General features: G+C 37.8%; 1 long non-coding RNA gene across 1 annotated transcript in view; it reads right to left on the bottom strand.

Moving 5' to 3' along the window:
- LOC131459873 (uncharacterized) overlaps positions 1–5046 on the bottom strand; it is a 147196-nt gene extending 142150 nt beyond the window's left edge. The window contains exon 1 of the long non-coding RNA XR_009240294.1: positions 5007–5046. This is a non-coding gene — a long non-coding RNA (uncharacterized LOC131459873). The remainder of the gene's footprint in view (positions 1–5006) is intronic.
- Between the last annotated feature and the right edge of the window lie 3569 nt (positions 5047–8615).

The following is an 8615-nucleotide window of genomic DNA, read 5'->3' as shown; positions in this document are numbered from 1 at the left end:
AAGCCGCATATGTTTCATCTTCCTATGAATTCATTTTCTGTTGTAGTTCCTGTGCTCCCCACTGTTCAGTAGGTATCAGCCATTTGCCAGCTCAACGGGGTGTGTTTAGAGTTGTGTCTCAATATTGGGAAAATAAATGGTGCTGGGGTGGGAACATATTTGTAATGATTATAACATGAAGCAGCTATGAAAGATTTAAATCAAATTTTGAACTTTCAATCCGTTTCATCACTTCACAGTTGTTTTAGGAAATTAATCGATTTTAATGATGCATGGATTTGAAATGAGCCAATCAAGTGTGTGAAACAAGCTGCTGTTGAGCTGAATACTGTATGTAGTCAGGGTCAACACAGCAAGGAAAGTGTAAACTTGTCAGAAATCTAGCTCATCCAGCAATGTGTGTGTAAAATAAAGGAACATTTGGCCTGCAATAACCTTAGCCCTCTCCTCCCTACTTTTGCCATTTTTCCATCTCCTCAGCGGGCTCATCCGTTTGCTCTACAGATACTCCGCTCTCCGGCTATCTTTCCCACTATCTCACCTCCCAGTGATTCCTTGTCCCTTGGCCCCACCACGTCTTTCACTCTCCTTCTCGTAAAATACAATATTATCTCAGTCTGTTTGAGTTCACTCACCCTTATCATTGGGTGTGCTCCCTGTGGCTCTGAGGTGGATTAGTCTGGGACTCATTGACATTACATTGATCATGAAATATGTATATCACGATCAAAGGTGACAGCAACAGAGACGGCATCTCTACAAGAGATCACAACCTAGAGTTGATGTTCTCCTTCAAACCATAAACGTCAGTGGATACCAATGTACAAGACTGGTATGTTCCAAAATAAAACGCTTTTAAATAAATCAGAACATGAGCATATGAGGTTTTGCAGGTTTATGTATGCAGTGCAAAGGAGAAAGATTCAAAGATGGATAGATGACCATTTAATCTATTTACCATACATGTGTGTAGAATAATCAGATGTTGGTGATTATAGCGGAGCCTTTTGTTTGTTTGTTTAACCTGGTACTTTTGGGAAAACAGTTAATTTATACCACATTAAAACATCTCACAGAATGAATAATACATTTCCACAAGTAAATTATTTGCTTTAAACCAAAAGGTTGATAAACCAGGGAACATAAATTTAAATCATGTGGAAATATAGTTTAAGCTTAGTTGTTCAGCAACATGAGGTCTGGGTTCAAATCTTATGATTGTAAGTCTGTGCCAGGTCTTAAAAGATGCTGTAATAAGTAATTAATAGGTAATTTAAAAACATATGAGAAATTCTCCATGACCTCATGTCAGACTTGGCTTAAATGCATGCTATAAACAGTTCAACAACATCAATGATAGATATGATTCCTAGTTCAGATCTTACAAAGCAGATATGTATGGCGTTGCGTACTTTCTGTTCAAAATTATTAAAATTGGTCCGTCTCTTTTGCACAATGTCTCAGACTTTATTATACAAATTGGCTTGATTTTCGATTTTCACAGGAAAATCTTGAAGTTCAATCACAGGAAGTGGCTTAGGACATAAAAAAGATGCACTTGATATAACTTCAATAGAACTAGCCACGTTTTGACAGATTTCAGAGAAACAGTGCTTTGAACCAATCATGTGGCTGAAACGTCATGTTAGGTTGACTCACGCAGTTTAAGGCAAGCAAGGCATGTGTGGTAATGTTTTCATGAATGCAGCCATGCGCACCAACACTCCACCACCACAACAGCAGCAGACGATGGTGTATTCTGTCTACAACAAAATATCAAATGGCTGATATCACATATGCAATCACCTACTTTATAACCAAAGACATGTGCAGTTAAGCACGGTCAAAAATAACAGGTTTAAGCAGCTGATAAAAGTAATTGACTCTCATTCCCAACACCCTGGCCATGAAGATTTCTCTTAGACAGTTGTTCCCTTGCTATATAGGGACTGTAGAGGGAGATATTTTTTTAATATAATTTACATATATACATATATACATATATTAGGGCTGTTGGAACAATTTCGGGAGTCAAATATAATTTGAAAATTGGTCATGTACGACCCTTGCAGAACAACAACGTTTTCTGAATCACAACAATCTCACGTTCAGTCTGAAATTATAAATGATAAAACACCCACAGAGATCACCACTTTTTCAGTCCGAGCAGGCAAGAGTTACGTTTTTTGCCTCCTTCCACATGGGGTTTACAGCTGCCCGTCAGAATGCTATTATGGACAAACTGGTTTGCTTTATTTGCAAAGATATAAGACCAATTAACATCTCGCAGGGATCTGGTTTCAAAGACCATCCAAGGGCTTGAGCACAGGTACACAGTTCTTAGCCGCGCGACCATCAGCGACAGAGTTGCCACGGAAGTACATTATGTGACAGCCACTGCATATTTCATCGACGAGTAATGGGAGCTGAAAAATATAATTCTCAAAACGACCAAAGCTCAGACGAGCCACACTACCGAAAACATTGCCAGATACATTGGTGACAAACTCGGGAGAGTAGAACGTGAGTCTGTGCTCTCCATCACCACCACCATCCAACAACAAAACCACTGATCCTTTGTGCATTTGTGTCTAACTTATTCAAATTGATGTTTGACGTACAAATGAACTGTCCTTAATGTTCTCTATACTTTTACAGAAAGGAGTTTTGGATTTGCTTTCCTTTGATTGGTCTAAACTTTCTCACTGTGAAAATCCTGCCCAACATAGCAAACAGCACCCATCTGTCACACAAGTAAGTTAAACTAAAAATCAAAAGGCAGATCTGAAAGCTCTCTGGCAAAGACCCTTGCACAAACAAACTGTTTGAAGTTTCAATATGGGTTGAAATCATTTTGGCCTGAACAAAGAACCTCCATTGCATTGCGTCTAGTCTCTTCAGATGCTAATACTCTATATCAATGACATATTGCTAATAAAAGACTTTGATATGCATTTAACATATTAATTCTTGAATAACAAGATATTTCTACAGAGGTTTGCAGACTGTTGTTCCAAGAATCCCCATCAACTGTACTGTACATGCTGACCACAAGCTTAGGAAGTTGTTCCTGATTACATCTAAATCAGCTGCTAAATGGCACATGACCAATAACTAATCATTGCTTCCTTATTATGTACAGATTACCTACTTTTCTGTGTTCCCTCCAGTTAAGTGGTGTATCATACTAAGCAGTGCTGGAGAACGCATCATTACCTCATGATTTGTTTACCATTATTTACAGTTTTGTTCCTCCTACCATGGTGTCACCAGTGCTTTATTATTTACTTCAGTGCGAAGTGTGACTAATAATACAAAAATACAACACCGAAATTATCACATATCGCAAAAACGTCCTTAAACTTTATTATAAACATCGATGCTTAGCTTGTCTCATCATTATTAGTATTATTAGTTGTATTTATCAATTAACAGAATGCAACATAATGGTTAATGTTTGTTAAATCAATATGATGGCTGTGGTTAACATTTGTATTTGGCATTTGTAATTCAGGCAAGTTAAATAGAGGAAAAAATGCAAATCGATCCATTCAAACTGTTGACAGGAAGTTGCCAACAGATGGATAGACAAACTTAATTATGAACTCAGGCTGATGAAAATAAAGCCTCCTTAGTGGAGGTAAATATGAACAATTCTGAACATGCACTTTGTGGTCTGAACAGGCCTTGAGATCACATATGCAGCAGATGTACTGAAGTATAAAACTATGAGTCACATAAAAGAAATGTCAGCAATAAATAAATACATTATATGCACTAAATAATAACATGTTTTGTATCTTCTCTTACTAAAGCCTGTAGGCCTCTGTCTTTAATAAACAAGCCGAAAGTAGAGATCCTTCCTCCAAGCAAAGCTCTGACCTTGATCATGTACACTAAAGTGTCTCTAAGGATTTTTTTAGAGGAAGAGTTTCAACCAAGGTATAATGTACTGCACCTATCACACATACAGGAGTCAAGTTTCGGACACTTGGTCATGTGGAGGAGCCAGGGATTAACCACCAACACTAAAATGAATGGATGATCCACAATTACGCAAGTTACAGATAATTGAAACCACAAAAAGTCTGCTAGATGTCCATTAAGTAAACTACATCAAAGAGAAAAAATAATAAATATAAAAGAATAAGACACGAGACAATATTTTTCAGCAGCATGTTGTGTGCTGCTTTATAGTTCATTATTCCAGAGATTGACTTGGGCAATAATAAAAAAAAAAAGGTTTGTAGAACTTGACTAACAGTGAACCTACCTATTGCTTGTTTTCCTGAGATTTTAAATTTTTTAAATACATAAAACTGTGTATCAGTGATGTGTGTCCAATCATGGCAAGTGAAGGGATTTGATTGGTTAAAATTCCTGTTGTGAAATTTCAAACAGAATACAAAAACCTTAGTTACTTATTCTTTCTGAGGGGATCAGTGGAAAAAAAACAGAAAAAAAAAAAATCACATGAACCTTTATGTCACCATTGCCAACACATCCAGCAGCATAGTAGCAACATTGGACATTTATTCAGATCTAAATTGTAGCTGAATTTGTTATTCCATGCAGGACAAAATATAGAGCATACAGTGGCTTTTATTTCCACACAAAAAAGAAGCTACATCTGCAGTGGCTGATAACTGTTAGTGGTAAAAATGTCCACACAGCTAAAAGAGAAAGAAAAGTGTGCAGCTGAAAACCCAAGACACGGCGTTAAAACAGTAAAACAAAGGCTGAGATGGAGCAACACGTCATTGACCGCGGGCAGCGCGCGCGCGCGCACACACACACACAGCCGGTGATAGCGCGCACATGCACCGAGCGCCGCAACACGCTGACTCACAAACGCGCCACACTTTCCCCCCTCTCCCACTCTTCCTCATTTCCTGTCTAAACAGGTACCACAACCCACTCTCTACAATAACTGCTTGGCCAACAAAGGGTACACACTTCGAGGCTTGGTCTTTTATCAGTTTAAAACACAAACTATTTCCACTCACCCGCTGCCAAAGCACGCCTCCACTCCGCTCCACCTCTTTCCGTCAATCTGTTAAACCGAATCAATTTCACTTCCGCATTAATATGGATACGTTTCGCGGGCTTTAGTAGTCACGTGACTATTATTCCTCTACAATCATCACTTTCTTTCACATTTTTGTGAATTATCATTTAGTATTATGTAACAGACAGGTGTGGAGATGAGGTTGGTTAAAGATATACTATGTCGTTTAACATGTTGTTATCGCATGGCTTGTTTAAAAGTTGTTCATTATGTTTTTAATGTATTTTTCAAGCCTAGTGGGAGGGGCTTGAAGTTTAAAAATGTGTGTGTAGGGGGGGCACATGTATCTTTTTTTGAAAATTGTATTTTTTCCTATTTTTGTATTTTTCCACCTGTAAATATTTTTTTCACTGTGTGCAACCAGGGAGTTGGTAAATTAAAGGGCAACACAACAACAGTCCATGCCATCATTTTTTGTATTATACCAAACAGTTTGCAGCTGAATCCCGTGACAGAGGGGAACATTAGATGTGATCGTCTTGCATATTGTCAGTTTAAATGTTGAGCATGTATAGAAATAAGATTAAAAAAAAATGTATTTGAAAAAATACCACACTGTGATGTTTTGTCTGAAAACAAAAAGGAATCCCATGATTCTATGATATTACTGAAAAGTACCCAACAGAGTATTGTCATAAATTAAATTAATCCAAACACATGTCTGTGCATCTTATGATGTGACTGTCTCTGTAGTCCTGCAGGGTGAAATTTCCTTCATCCAGAGAGCAGCTATGAAGAGGCCGGCTGGCTCAGGAAGTGATTTCAATTCCAGCAGTGATTTGGCTGAAGCTAAGACAGTGGTGCACGACGGGAACCGCAGGACAGTTATGATGCAATTCTGCTGGCAGTGCTGTTCACAAACAAAGGTGCTAATTAATGCTAAGTGATGGAGGGGGGTCAATTACACACTCCACGGTGCATGATTAAGACCACCGTGCTAGTGACCAATGAATCTGAACAACAGCTATCTACTCCTCTGCTCAAACAACAACAGGAAAAAAACATACTGGCATTGAATTAAAAGGTGAAAAAATATTGATTTCTTTTCCTTCTTTCTCTTCCTCTGGGACTAAGTAATCATTATGTTTCTTCAGGGAAACACCAGGGTTCTAATTCAAAGCCAATAATTTAACAATTACTTGAATTTGTGCACAGATCTGTGGCTTTCCAAACTTCCCTTCGAGTACGTACTGGTTTAGAACAATAACCTTACACCCACAACAGCCTCTAACTCCCCCCCACCTGCATATCCGTCTGCTCAGCAGCTGGAACAAGTAGGTATACTGCAGATACATTGTTTTTCTTCCCTTTTTTTAAGTGTATTTTGGTTTATCCTCGGCATGACTAAAATATGAATTCATTTTCATTTTGATTACTCTTCGTATGTTGAGTATAATAAGCCAAGAATGACAAAATAAAACTTTAGCTCCAAATGGATGCCAGAGTTTGCTGAATGAGCTCTGGCCACATAGTTCGTCATTCACTGCTAGCAGAATTAATTAAGCCAGCAGCTGGGACCATACGGTGTTTACGTGGTTTGGCGGTTCAGTGACCAATGGTGAAAACACAAGATTGGTTAGTCCATTAGAGTGATTCTTTTTACTACGGAACATTTAATGACCCCCAAGTTTTTCCATCCACTCTGGAAACAAACGGAGACAGTCTACCTTTAATCTTTGAGGATTTTCATTCTATTTTATTTAGGTCCACTTGTTCCACTACTTATAACTGCACCTGATCACAGTTTACTTTGATTTTCTTTTGTAGTGATGTTGTGAAACATTTCTCAAATTACCTTCATAAGATCAAAGTGGATTAAATTAGACATGTAAACACTGATTGAACTTAAAAAGAAAGTTGGAGTTAAGGTTATCCTGCCTGAATAAGTTCAATCATAATAAGGCGAATAATTTCATATAATAGAGAAATGGGTTTATTTGTAAATTCTCTCGAGACGTTGTTATTGAGAGGAAAGGCAAGGGAGCTATTGTCTAAAATGAACACTACAGCTTTTTTAAGGCAGAGTATAGAAGCTAATGAACTCGTTTTAATTAATACAACATTTTAATTACATTATACTGTAGATACTGTATATGATTAATAGTCACTGTTCATTTCTAGAACAGCGGGAAACCTTGTTAAACATTTGTATGGGAAGATCAGTGTGTGCATATGGTGCTTTCAGTGATTTAAGTACAGAGTTTAGCTGTATGGTCATTGATTAACAATAATGGAATAAAAACTAGATCAAATGGGATAAAAAGGGACAGTTTACATGAATCACAAAAATGAAAATTGCGTTGTATCTCATCATGCAGACAGTTTGAGTTTCATTTGCTGAGGGTGTGAAAACTCATTAACATAATGAAGGATGACACTTGTGAAAAACCAAAATGGCCATTTATGTATAAAAAGTAGTTGAATTACTTACAGCATCAGTTCTATTTTAAATCATTCAGCATCTTCCAGTACGTCTTTAGGGTTTCTTGCTCTTGTAATTTGACTCTTCATATAAATAGTTTTCATAATTTCATATGCATAAAAGCGCACTACTGTTATGCATTTTATCAACTTTTTATATGCTTTCACTTTTGCATATTAAGTTTATTGACATCGTTTTTTTTTTTTAAATGCAAAATTCACTTTGTCCAATAACGAGTTGAAAAAGTGGAATGCGACTGGATGCGTGTCGGACATTAATGATGCAACATCAACTACATTTTCTGCCCTCATACAAGCTCTTACAAGCTGTTTTATATACAGGCCCTCCGCTCTCTATATACGCAGAGTATGCAGAGTGCGTAGGGCCCCAAGTACCTGGTGGGGGTCCCCAAAATTAAGGTTGATAAAATTGGGGCCTCTGACCAATTATGCTTAGGAGCGGCCCTGATTATATACTTGTTGATACTGCTCTTACATGGTGTATGTGGCTACATGAATTAGTTTTTAATCAAATTATCAGAACCTAATTGGCGGACAGCAAACCTGGGGCCCTTTAGAATTCTAGCTTCAGGCAAATGTAATTAATCTGCCAAGTAGTCTGCTGTGTGTTTGATGGACACTTGGAGGTGCTCAGAAAAACCATACAAAGAAGTAATTTGGGGGCCAGTTGGGATCCACTGCTTATTTTGCTCTGGGGCGCCTTAAAGCGATTAATCTAGCCAAATGACAAATGCACACTGGTAAATATGGGAACATAGAACAAAGAAAAAATACAATCTCTAACATACAATCTCAAAATCCAGCAGCTTTCTTATTTTGGATGCACTAAACGTTTGTAAATGGGGGCATCTCTGCCAGGCAAAACATATTGTGGGAGGTGGGGGGCAATAACATAACATCTCAAAATCCAGCAGCTTTCTTATTTTGTATGCACTAAACTTTGTTTGTAATTGGGGGCATCTCTGCCAGGCAACAGTAATTAGAGATTTTGCACCACAAGAGCCAGAGCCACAGGCCTATTTTATAAAATCTGGCACATATCAGCAGGGAACAACAAGAGCAAGGTTGTCACCCGAGGGACATTTCCATTACGTGACAAAAGTGA

Source organism: Solea solea, chromosome 5, assembly GCF_958295425.1.
Source record: "Solea solea chromosome 5, fSolSol10.1, whole genome shotgun sequence".
In the NCBI taxonomy this organism is placed as follows: Eukaryota; Metazoa; Chordata; class Actinopteri; order Pleuronectiformes; family Soleidae; genus Solea; species Solea solea.
Note: the sequence above shows the minus strand (reverse complement) of the source record. Positions and strands in the feature narration are given on the sequence as shown.